Below are 12,118 nucleotides of genomic sequence, written 5' to 3' on the forward strand. Positions count from 1 at the left end.
GTTTCACTGATGAATTCTACCAAACTTACAAGGAAAAAGGAACAGCATTCCTCATCAAACAATTCCAACAAATTAAGAGGAGAGAATACTTCCTAACTAATTTTACAATGCCAGGAATACCCCAATGCTAAAAACATACAAGAACACAACAACAATAACTACAACAAAAATTAGAGGTCAGCATTTCTGATGAACACAGACACAAAAATCCTCAACAAAATGTTTTGCAAACCAAATCTAAGAACACATCAAAAAGATAATTAGCAATAATCAAGTGGTATTTATCCCGGGGATGCAAGAATGGTTCAGCATACACGAATCAATAAATGTGGTACATCATATTAACAGAATAAAGACAAAAACAATATAAGCATATGAATAGATATAGGAAAAAGCATTTGATAAAATTTAGCATTCTCTTATGATGAAAATTCCCAACAAACTACACAAAGAAGGAATATATCTCTATATAACATAACCATGTGTGACAAACTCACACCTAACATCATACAGAATGGGGAAAACTGAAAGCCATTTCTCTAAAAACTGGAATAAGACACCACTCAGTCAACATTTTACTTTATGTCATGCCCTAGGCAGAAGAATCAGGCAAGCAAAAAAAATAAAAACCACCCAAATTGGAAAAGAGTTAAATTGTTCTTGTTTGCCGACAACATAGTCTTATATTAGGAAACACACACTGGGGCCTTTCAGAGGGTAGAGGGTGGAAGAAGAAACAGGATCAAGAAAAATAACTAATAGTACTAGGCTTAATACCTGGGTGATGAAATAATCTGTACAACAAATCCCCCATGACACAAGTTTACCTATGTGACAAACATACAGTTGTATGTCTGAACTTAAAATAAAAGTTTAAAAAATTGTTAACATAAAAAAAGAAAAATCTAAACTCCACCAAAAAAAATTTAGGGCTATTCAGTAACATTGCAGGATAAAATATCAATATGCAAAAATTAGTAGCATTTCTATATACTAACAATAAAGTAGCAGGAATGAAAAATCAAGTATGAAATTCCCTTTACAAAGCTATAAAAAATTAATTACTCAGTAATACATTTAATCAAGCAGACTGATGCTTACCAGCTATATGACTGAAAATGTCAGGCAATCATATTGAGCTTTTGTCTTTTAATCTGAAGAGTAAACATAATGCAAGGAATTATGAAAGGGCTACTGTAGGGATAAAAGAGCTAATGATACAAAACATTATTAGTATTCTAGGTACAATGGGATGATCATTACGTCTTTGGCTATATACCCATATATGTATGAAAATTATTGTATGATAGTGAAGCAATTCAACCAATGAAGAAAACTTGGTCATTCCATGTTGTTTGGGGACAATTCAATATCCAATTATTTTACAAACTAATTTTAGATCTCTACCTCACAGCATGTGCTTCCTCACAGCCGGTGGACTGATTTCTGACAGAACAAGTCAGAATTACACGGAAGTTTTATGATCTAGACTAAAAAGTTACTAAGCATCACTTCTTACATGCTCTATTGGTCAAAGCGGTTACAAAGATCCACTGAGGTTCAAGGGGGAGGACTCAGATGTCACCAGTTGCAGGGAGGATATCAAGGCCCCATTGTAGTCAGAAAGCATGAGGTGAGAGAGAATCTTTTGGCCATCTTTGGAAGGTATGATCTGCCACTCATTCCAAATTTCAAGATGCTAAAAATGTAAGCATGTGCATCTAAAAATCAACAAATGTGGTAAGAAATCTATGGCAGAATTTATTATAAATGTTCTTAAGCAGAAGAGAAGACCCTGTTGTGAGAGAAAAGCTACATGTTCCCCTAAAAGAAAAGTGAATCTGTCATTAGTCACTTGAAAATAATCCCTTTTTAAAAATGCACACTTACCTGCTTCTTATATAATTTTATAACAATATGAGGAAGATTTGTGTTGCCTTTAATCCCATATAAAAGAAGGTGTGATTGTATTTTTCCATAAAATTTGAAATCGAGTTATTAAAAGTTTCATAACACCCCCTGACATTGCTAAAACAGTGGTAAGCTGAGGCTAGACACTTGACTTTAGGCTATTGAGCATTGTCTCCTTCTACAGCCCCAACCACTGACAAAGTAACACCAGCTCTGGTGCCAGGACATGGGAGATGCTCTCAGGCAGAAGCCTAATAGCTGTGCATATAATATACAAATTTGTCTTTTGGTATACAACTCTCTGACCAATCTCTCTCGTGACCTTCAGAAATTTTAGATTTCTTGTGATAAATTAATCAAAATTTAGGTCATTTAAAATGATATCCACAATTTAACCAATGTCTCCCAAGACACCATGGAGTGACCAGATGTTTGATTTTGAGTATTCCAGAAAGAGGAGATGGACAAAGCCATGGAAAAAATTGTAAACACAATATTAGCTAAAAATTTGTCAAGTCTAGCAAGAGATCAGAACATGGAAATACAGGACCTCAAATATATCCAAGCTGACACAACCCCAAAAGGCCTTCTCCAAGGCACATAAGAGTCAAAATGTCAACAGTCAAAAACAAAGACAAAATGCTAAAAACATAAGATAAAAGCGTCAAGTCATATATTAAGGAAGCCTCATCAGATTAGGAGTGATTTTCACAGGAGAAACTGTACAGGCCTGGAGAGAATGATATGACATATTCAAAGTGTTAAAAAAAAATTCTGCCATCCACCAATACTATCTCCAGTAAGGCTAACTTTCAAAATGAAATAATAATAAAGTTTTTTCCTGGATTCCAAACCAGAGAGAATTCATTACCACTAGACCTGCCCTACAAAAAAATGCTTAAGGGAATTCTATAACTTGAAGCAAAAGGACAATATATACCATCATGAAAACACAAGAAACAAAAAGAAGTTCAAAGGGGCCAAAATAAAACTGCAATGTGGATGCCTAATGATTTTCCATCAGATCTCTCACATAATTGCCCTTGTTTCATAAGATAAATGACCAGGAGCACTGTTGTGGTGAAGGACTCTGATGAAGCTTTCCCAGGCATTTTTCTACTAAAGCTTTGGCTAACTTTCTCAGGACATTTTTATAATAAGCAGTTATTGTCATTCCTTGGACCTCCAGAAACTCTACAAGCAAAACACGGAGAGATTCCCAAGTAAACTTTTGCCCTGATCTTTGCCCTTTGCCTATCCACTTTTGCTTTGACTGGACCACTTCCACCTCTTGGTAGCCATTGCTTTGATTGTGCTTTGTTTTCAGATTGTACCGGGAAAGCCATGTTTCAATTCCTGTTACAATTCCTTAAAAAGTACTTCAGGATCTTGATGCCACTTTTTTGATAGTTACTTTTTCAGGGAAAGTTCTGTTCTTGTCTGTAGGTCTTGGTGCAGGAGTTTGGGCATTCACTGCATGGAAAGTTTTTCTCAACTCTAGTTATGCAGTTAGAATCATGTAAGCTGAAACAATTGAGAAGTTTGCAGTGTTGGCTATTGTTTGTACTGTTAATCACCAGTTATCTTTTGTTAGGGTATAAGCAAGATAATTTTTTCCTTGCAAATTAATATGAGTGGTTGGCCGATGTAGGCTTTATGTTCCACATCATCTCATCCCTTCTTAAAATGAGTTATCTATTTGTGAACTTCTGATTTTTTTGGCCATTGTCCCCATAAACTTTTTGTAAAGTATTTGTAATTTCACCATTCTTCCACCCAGGCTTCACCGGGAATTTAATGTAGGTACTTGCTATAGTTTGAGCAAAGTTCATGTTGGTCTTATAAGGGCTCTTTTCAACTGCTGTCTTAGACTTCTTAATGCTATGAAGTAGATCCTGTTCAGACATGTTATAACAAGACCAGTCTGAGTTCATTTTGGTCCAAAAAAATGTTAAAATCCATGCATAGTGGTTTAAATACAATATGCATTTTTCAATGAATTTTTAAGACCCAACATATTACAGGAAGATTTCATAATACAAGGTTTGCTATAGATACCTTTGCAATTTCTAGGTGACTTAGGCAGACTCTTGGTTTTTCTGTTTTTTCCCTGGCATAAGTAGGGACATGTTCTGAAGGGGGAATATGTTATCACTTGTCAAATATTATCTGTATATGTGGAAATTGAAACAGTTGTAACTGTGCTTTACGTGTATTAATTGAAGCAGAGAGTTGTTGCTTGGGCATAGCATGTACTCTGTTGTATTTGGGATATCTTGTACCTGGTTTCACCAGATATTACTTGGCAGCAGAAAACAGATGTTCAGTCCAGCATACATAGTTTATGGCAGCCTTCAAGTAGGAAAAAAGGTCAGAGAAGGGACAGAGTGGAGTGCAGGGCAGATGTGCCTTGTTCTCCTTGTCTTGTGAATACAGGAAGAAAGCAGGAGATGCTTTTAAAGATTGATCAGTTTAGGCCTTTTCCTGACCTTCTCCTACGCTTGCAAAGAGTGGAAGAGATGGGTGTATCAGGAAAGAATAAACATCAGCTATAAACTCATGGGAAACAATCAAAACAGAGGTTACCAAAGAGCTGAAAGACAGAGATAAGGTGGGTAAAGCAAGAACCATACTCTAGCAGCAGCTCGGGCACCTGTAGATGAGTCGAAGCCCTCAGTAATTCACTCGCCTTCTAAAATGGCTGCAAACAACATGCCTCAACTAGTATTCTTGATTTCAACATCCTGAAACCTCTCTCACCCAAAATATTTCGCTATTGCTGCCTAAGCAAATACGACAGAGTGGTGTCTAAGCAACAAAAATTCGTTTTTTCACAGTTTCATTGTGATCATGGTGTCAACAGGTTCAGTGTTTCCGAGACCTGTTTCTTTAGCCTCTAGACATCTGCCTTCTTGCTATGTCCTCAAAAGGGGCTGCCTTGGTGCATGTGCATATTTGGAGTCTCTCTGTGCATGCAAATGTCCTCTTCTTATAAGGACACCTATCAGATGGGACTATGTGCCACCATAACAGCCTCATTTTAACTTAATCCACACATTTCAGTCTTTTGCCTCCAAATATGGTCATATTCTGAGAAACCAGGAGTGAAGGTTTTCATCATATAAGTGGAAACAGAATTCAGCCCATAACACTACCCAATGCCTTCTCAGTCAATGACAGCAGTTTCATTTTGTTGTTCAAATATATTGGAATCATGTCTGCCTTTCTCTCACTGAGGCCTGGTCCATGAGCAAATTCAGTGGGCTCACCTCTAGATACCTCACAATATGAACACTTGCATATTCTCTACTTCAGGTCTGTAGTTCATGCCATGATTCTCTCTCCAGGAGGATGTTAAGAACCCTAACCAGGTCTTGATAACATTCTTGGTACATCCCATATCAGCTCTCCCCACAATAGCTAGAGTGACCTTTTACAGATGAAAATTAGATCATATCACATTTGTGCTTCAGATACACCAGTGTTTTTTATTGCACTGGTAATAAGATCTAAATTTCATATGTCAACTCTTTCATATCCACATGACTTTCTCTTTCTGGAAGAGTGGGAGATCTTTGAATAGGACAGAAAGGAGAATCTTCCTTAACTTCATCATAAACTAGCTTGTCTGCAATACAAAAGGGTTGTCTTGCAGGAGAGTTGAACATGAAGAGAGTGGATGGACTTGTGATGGAGTGAATTGCATTGAGTCCCTGTGGTCTGGGAGGAGTTCATGTGAATCAGTGGAATACCTGTGCCTATTGAATCAACTAAACATTCTTATGATGTAATTAGCAATGAAACAGAAATGTCTCTGAGAATTCAAATTCACATAGATTTTTCTAAAAATCATGGCTACAAAATTATGATACTGGTGTACATATTTTAATATGTTTTATCTTCATAAAGATGTATTTCATAATTATTTTAGGATATTATTCTATGAACACAGTGTAGCCATGATTGATTATAATAAAAATATTTGTTAAGCATTTACTGTATGCCATTTAATCTTTAGAACCAGCTTATTAGGTAAGAATACTGTTTAGTACCATCTCAATTTTATAGGTGAGCTGACTGAGGCACATGCCAAGGTTGTTAGAATGGTAATAAGTAGTATAGATGGCAGTCAGTTTAGAGCCTATGTTCTTGCCTACTGTACTCTACCACTTTTTTGCTATTTACTTATACATTTATTTACTTCCAAGAAAGTCAGAAGAAATGAGGTCCAGAAAATAAACTCAGGTACAAGTGATAAGACATGGGTAAGGTAAAACTTGTCCTGAGACCTTAACAGTTGAGGTAAGAAAAAACTCTTTTCTTGAGTAAATAAGTTTGTTTCTAAATCATAAACGCATTTACACATCATTCCCCAGTCCTGTTTTTCTTTTTCATCTTTACATAAAATATACTCATTAGAATGTGGACATCTGTGGGATCCCCATGTTTTCCTCCTACAGACAGGATAGGCAACCTTAATCCTCTCAACTTTGTTTCAGTAGTGTGTATGGAGATAGTTATCTAGGATTTGATAATGCACTACTTGGTCCTATCCAGTTGGCTCTCTTTACAGAGAAGCATTCCACTTTTTCTCTGGTGCCACAGAGCAGAAACAGTGTTTATTCTCTTTTCAAATTCTTCACCTGTTCCCACAGGCCTGGAAAAGCATTTATTTCAGCCTGTACCCACTCCTATAATTTCTATGTTTTATTTATGGCTGAACTTCTAAAGTACTTACTAATGAGAATAAAGGAATGAACAATGCTTTTCATTATGGTGTTTTTGTAGAGCGCCCTCTAAAGTGGAGGACCCAGGATAGGAGACCCTCTTGAAATACAGAGTGCCCAACACAGTAAATGGCAAAGACCCACATCAACTTATATCTAATAAACTCTTAACGATAAGAAAGATCCTGAAGAGTCAACTTTGAAAAAACAGTCATAGAGAAGATATTGAGAATCAGAATCTAAATGAAACAATAGAAGTCGGAAGACAGTCCAACAGTGTTTTCTTGTTGTCGTTTCATTTTATTTTTGTTTTTAGATGTGTGTTTACTTATTTGAACTCAGATGGGTTTCTGTGTTAGTTCATTTCTACTGCCCTGACAACACCATAAATTGGGTCATCATTAAAGAACAGAAATTTGTTTCTTACCATTCTGTAGGCTAGGCAGTCTAAGATTAAGGCATCAACAGATTCAGTGTCTGGTGAGAGCTTCTCTTTGCTTCCAAGATGATTCCTTGTTGCTGCCGTGGAGCAGGGGTTTAAAAATTCTAAGTAAAAATAACACTCAAACTAGAACCCTATATCCAGTCAGGTAATCATTTAAGTGTGAAGATAACATAACCCATCTGATGACATGAAAAATCTTGAAATATTTTGCTTCTCATATGCTGAAGCTATGCTAGCAGGTATTTCACAGGAGAAGAAGAAAACCAGGAAAGAGCAAGGCAGTAACTCAGGATATACATTATCCTACTTAAAAAGGAGAAATGAGAATTTCCAGGAAAAAAGCCGATTATCTGACATTTGAGAGTGAGGAAAATTGTACTAGGAGGGATTTTGCAGGTCTGTTGGAAATTGAAGGAAGACTTAAATGTTTTTTAAAACAAAGCAAATAATTGAGAAACAGATAATTAATAACTTTGTGGTTGGGCATGGGAGTTTTGCAAGCAAATAAATGTAAGTACAATTAACATGTAGATTCAGATACAGAGTAATGTTGACATTGGTGATTGTAGCATACAATCATGAATACAAAGCAAAGAAAATCTCCTCATTCTAAAAAAAGAAAAATATTTGACTACCGAAGAGACCTGACTTTCTAGCGGGACCTACTAGGAGGGAGCAGATACATGCCTGTCACTCACCACTCTGGTTTCCATATTGGAATCAATATGAGAATAGAAGAGCTTGTTATAAAGGTCAGGAGGGGACTGAATAATTGGAGGTGGGAGAGTTCTCCTTCTCCTCTAGTGCTAGAGAAGCACACTAGACATTGGATTAGAGCCCAGGACTGATCTGGCCAAGCCTCAAGAGCCCCTGCCTGGCAAGTTGTGCTCCCCTATGCCTCACTCCTGAGTTTGGACTACTGGAAATTTCTACACAGCTCCCAATTATAACCCTACTGAGCATAGGACTGGCAGGGAATAATAACCAGTTGTTTGTTATACAAACAGCTCAAACAACTCAAAAACAACAAAATAGTCCATTACAAAGTGGACAAGGAAGAGAAATTGACATCTTTTCAAATAAGACATACAAATAATCAACAGTATGTGAAAAATGCTCTACATCATTAATCATCAGAGAAATAAAACTCAAAACCACAATGAAATACCACCTCACCCTAGTCAGAATGGCTATGATTAAAACAAACAAACAAACAAACAAAACAGATGTTGGGATGGATGTGGAGAAAGGAGAGCTCTTATACACCCTAACTGGAAAGTAAATTAGTATAAACTCTATGGAAAACAGTATAATTTCTCAAAGAACTGAAACTCGAATTACTATTCAATCTAGCAATCTTACTACTGTATCTACCCAGAGGAAATGAAATCAGTATATGAAAAATAAATCTGCACTTCTATGTTTACTGAAACACCACACACAGTAGCAAAGATATGGCATCAACCTAAGTAACCATCAATAGATACTTGGGAAATCTTAAGTATGGAGACAATGGAAACCCATCAATGGGTTTGTAGGTAAAGAAATTGTGATATATATACAATGCAATAATACTCTGCAAAAAATAAAAATAAAAAAATAAAGAAGGAAAAAAAGAAATCGCTCCTTTTGTAGCAATACGAATGGAACTGGGTGTGACAGATAATGTGCTATGTGAAAAAGGCCAGATACAGAAAGTCAAGTATAACATGTTGTCACTAATAAGTAGGTGCTAAAATGTGTTTACATAGATATAGAGGGTAGAATTATAGACACTGAAGCCTTGGAAGAGTGAGTGGGTGGGAGGAAATTAAGAGTTAGACATTAATTAGTAAATGCAATGTTTGTTATTCTTGTTATGGAAACCCTAAGGCCATGATGTAACCAGTATGCAATCTATACATGTAACAAAATTACCTTTGAACCACATATATTTATGAAAATGAAGTTTAAAAATAAATTGAGGGTGGTCAGGCACAGTGGCTCATGCCTGTAATTCCAGCACTTTGGGAAGCCGAGGCGGTTGGATCACAAGGTCAGGAGTTTGAGACCAGCCTGACCAACATGGTGAAACCTTGTCTCAACTAAAAATACAAAAATTAGCCAGGCATGGTGGTGCATGCTTGTAATCCCAGCTACTTAGGTGGTTGAGGCAGGAGAATCGCTTGAACCTGGGAGGCGGAGGTTGCAGTGAGCCGAGATCTTGCCACTGCACTCTGGCCTGGGTCACAGAGCGAGACTCCGTCTCAAAAAAATATAAAAAATAAAAAATAATTGAAGGCAAATTTAAGCATATTTTTTCAAAAAAGAAAAATAAGGAGTTGGAGGAGAAGGAGAAATAAAAAAGAAGGAGAAGGAGGAGGAGGAAGAAAGAAGGAAAAAGTAGAAGAAGAAGGAGGAGAAGGGAGGAGGAAAGAGGAGGAGGAGAGGAAGAAGAAGAAGAAAGAGGAGGAGGGAGAAAAGAGGAGGAGGAGGGAGGAGGGAGGTGGGAGGAGTGAGGAGGAGGAGATGACAACAAAGAAGACCAGTGTGGCCGTAGCTGGATCAATTAGGTATAGAGCAGTCAATAAGTTCAGAGACTGGTAGGGCTCTACCCTAAGGAACTTGACCACATTCAAAATTAGGAATTTGTTCTTATGGTGTAAAGGAGGGGAAAATGCACTAAAAAAGATACATGTGTAATATGATTATTAAATAGTTACAGTGGGGAACTGTTGAGAAAAAATAGATTTGCAATTTGGAGTAAGGTAGAAATGAGGCTTGCTTAGATGGGCAGATAGTGATGATGGTGCTTAAAAATGGCTGCAATAGAAACATACTTGAAGGTTGAACTTTAAAATAGTAGCATAGTCCATTTGACCTGATGTAATGTGATGTATGAGGAAGAGTCAAGAATGACTTGCAGTTGGCTAAATCACATAGATTAATATAGATGCTATTTACCAAGATGAAACAGATTTGAGAGACAATAAACTTGTAGCTGCAGGAGGGAGGCAGCAGAGGTAGAAGAAACCACAGGAGACAGTGAGACATCCCTGGAGATGTTGATAAACTGTTCCAAAAAGAAGGATATGTTCAATAGTGTTACATTGCTCAGAGGTCAAATGAGATGCAAGACTGAAAATGGATTCCTAAACTGACTGGAATAAAGGTCAAAGATGACTGTCATAAAATTGGAGTGCAAAGTATGAAAGCCTGTATAATGAATGTGGAAGAAAAATTGGAGGTGAGTGAATGGAGGAAATACTATAGTCATATATTTCAAGAACTTTGTAACAAGGAAGGCGGACAAATAATGTCACAGTAAGGAAGCATTAAAAGCTTTAGGGAGACCTTAGTAAAAATAAGAGATGTTTCAGCAAGTTTGTGCTGATTGAAATAATCTTGTGGAGCATACAGTAAGATTCAAGAGACAAAAGGATCATGTGCAGAATCAAAATCCTTGATTAGGCAATGAGATAAAAAATCAAGTAGGAAGGGAAAAGATAGAGGCAAGGAGGCTTCACCTAGGATAATAGGAGAGAACTCAGCTCCAGCTGCATGTGGGTTGGTCAACTTGGTGGCTCTTGTGGTGAGATCATTCTGTTCTGATTGTTTTTGAACTTCTTAGTGAAAGCACTTAGGCTATCAGTGGAGACAGATGCAGTTTTCTAATATTGAGCCATCCTCACTATCCTCTTTCAACATGGTGGATTATTTTCCGCACAGCATTGACTTGTTTATTTACTTCTGAGTATTTTTCCTTTGCAGGTCTATTTGTTTTCATTAATGAGCCTCACAGAAAGAATTCTGAATGTTTTTAATCTTTGTTATAATTTAGAAAAATTTAAACTAGACATATCTGTCCCTAGTGATTAACAAATTCAACATAAGAATTTTCTGTGTTCATTGACATTGGAAATGACACTGAAAATTGTTTGCAGAGAGTCTCCTATAACATCATTCATTTCTCTTAGGCTATTTTATATTCAATGTTTCTGAAACTTCTTGAGTCATATTTGATAATTTATGTTTAAGCAATATTAATTTCATGGAAATTTTTATATCAGAAGAGTTGTAAATCATGTTATCTGATTTATTTCAAAATTTTACACCTCTATGATTAATTTCTCCCTCTCATTTCTGAAGTTTGCATTGTTTTCTGCTTTTTGAAATGAAATTATAAGATGTATGTATCTTTTATTTTTGCTTAAGAACTAGACTTTCTGTCTGTTATAAATTAGATTGCTTCTCTGTTTTCTCATTCTAGATATTTTAATTTGGGTGATACACATAAAAAATTGACATTATGCAGGCAATATTTCACTATATTAACTAACACATTCATAAGCTCTTAGATTTCAAAAGCCTGCATTTCTGATTGTCATAATTAAATTTCCATAGGCAGATACTATTTTTTTTTTAAAAAACTAATTAGAATTTTACGGACCTGATAAGAAAGAAAATGCTAAAAAATATATGAATACTCAATGTGTTCCTATTTTGTTTGAAAGCCTAGAAAAAAAATATCAGAGACTATTGTACTTAGATTTTTTGACAAAGAAATCTTAAGATTTTTAACTTGGGAGCATTTAATTCCTCACAATTTCATGTCTGCTGTTCTTTCCTAAAATCATTTTTGTGAAGTAGACATGACATATCCACTAGTTTTTCATGTATGTGATCTACTTAGTCTTCATCCTTTAGGGGAGCCATTTTGATTATTCAAAAATTTAGAAGAGGAAACTTAAGCTCTGAGACATAAGTAGCTTCCTATGAGTCCAGAGTTAGCAAGACAGAGTTCTTAAACTGCAATCTGAGAGATTCCAAATTCTTTGCCCATTCAAGTCATGCTGCCTCTGATGAAATCCATTTAGGTTTTCTTAAGAATAGTAAGACTCATAGGCAGGGACAGAACTGATCAGTGATAAAATAGGGGAAAATAGGTCTAGTGACTTCTGGGGAATAGAGGCATAGAACCATAGTCATTTCCCTAGAAAACAAAATCGGTTACTTTCGAACTTGTTAAAATTTCTCTCAGCTTCTGGGATTTTCT

This window comes from Hylobates moloch, unplaced genomic scaffold (genome assembly GCF_009828535.3).
Source record: "Hylobates moloch isolate HMO894 unplaced genomic scaffold, HMol_V3 SCAFFOLD_8, whole genome shotgun sequence".
NCBI classification, from domain to species: domain Eukaryota; kingdom Metazoa; phylum Chordata; class Mammalia; order Primates; family Hylobatidae; genus Hylobates; species Hylobates moloch.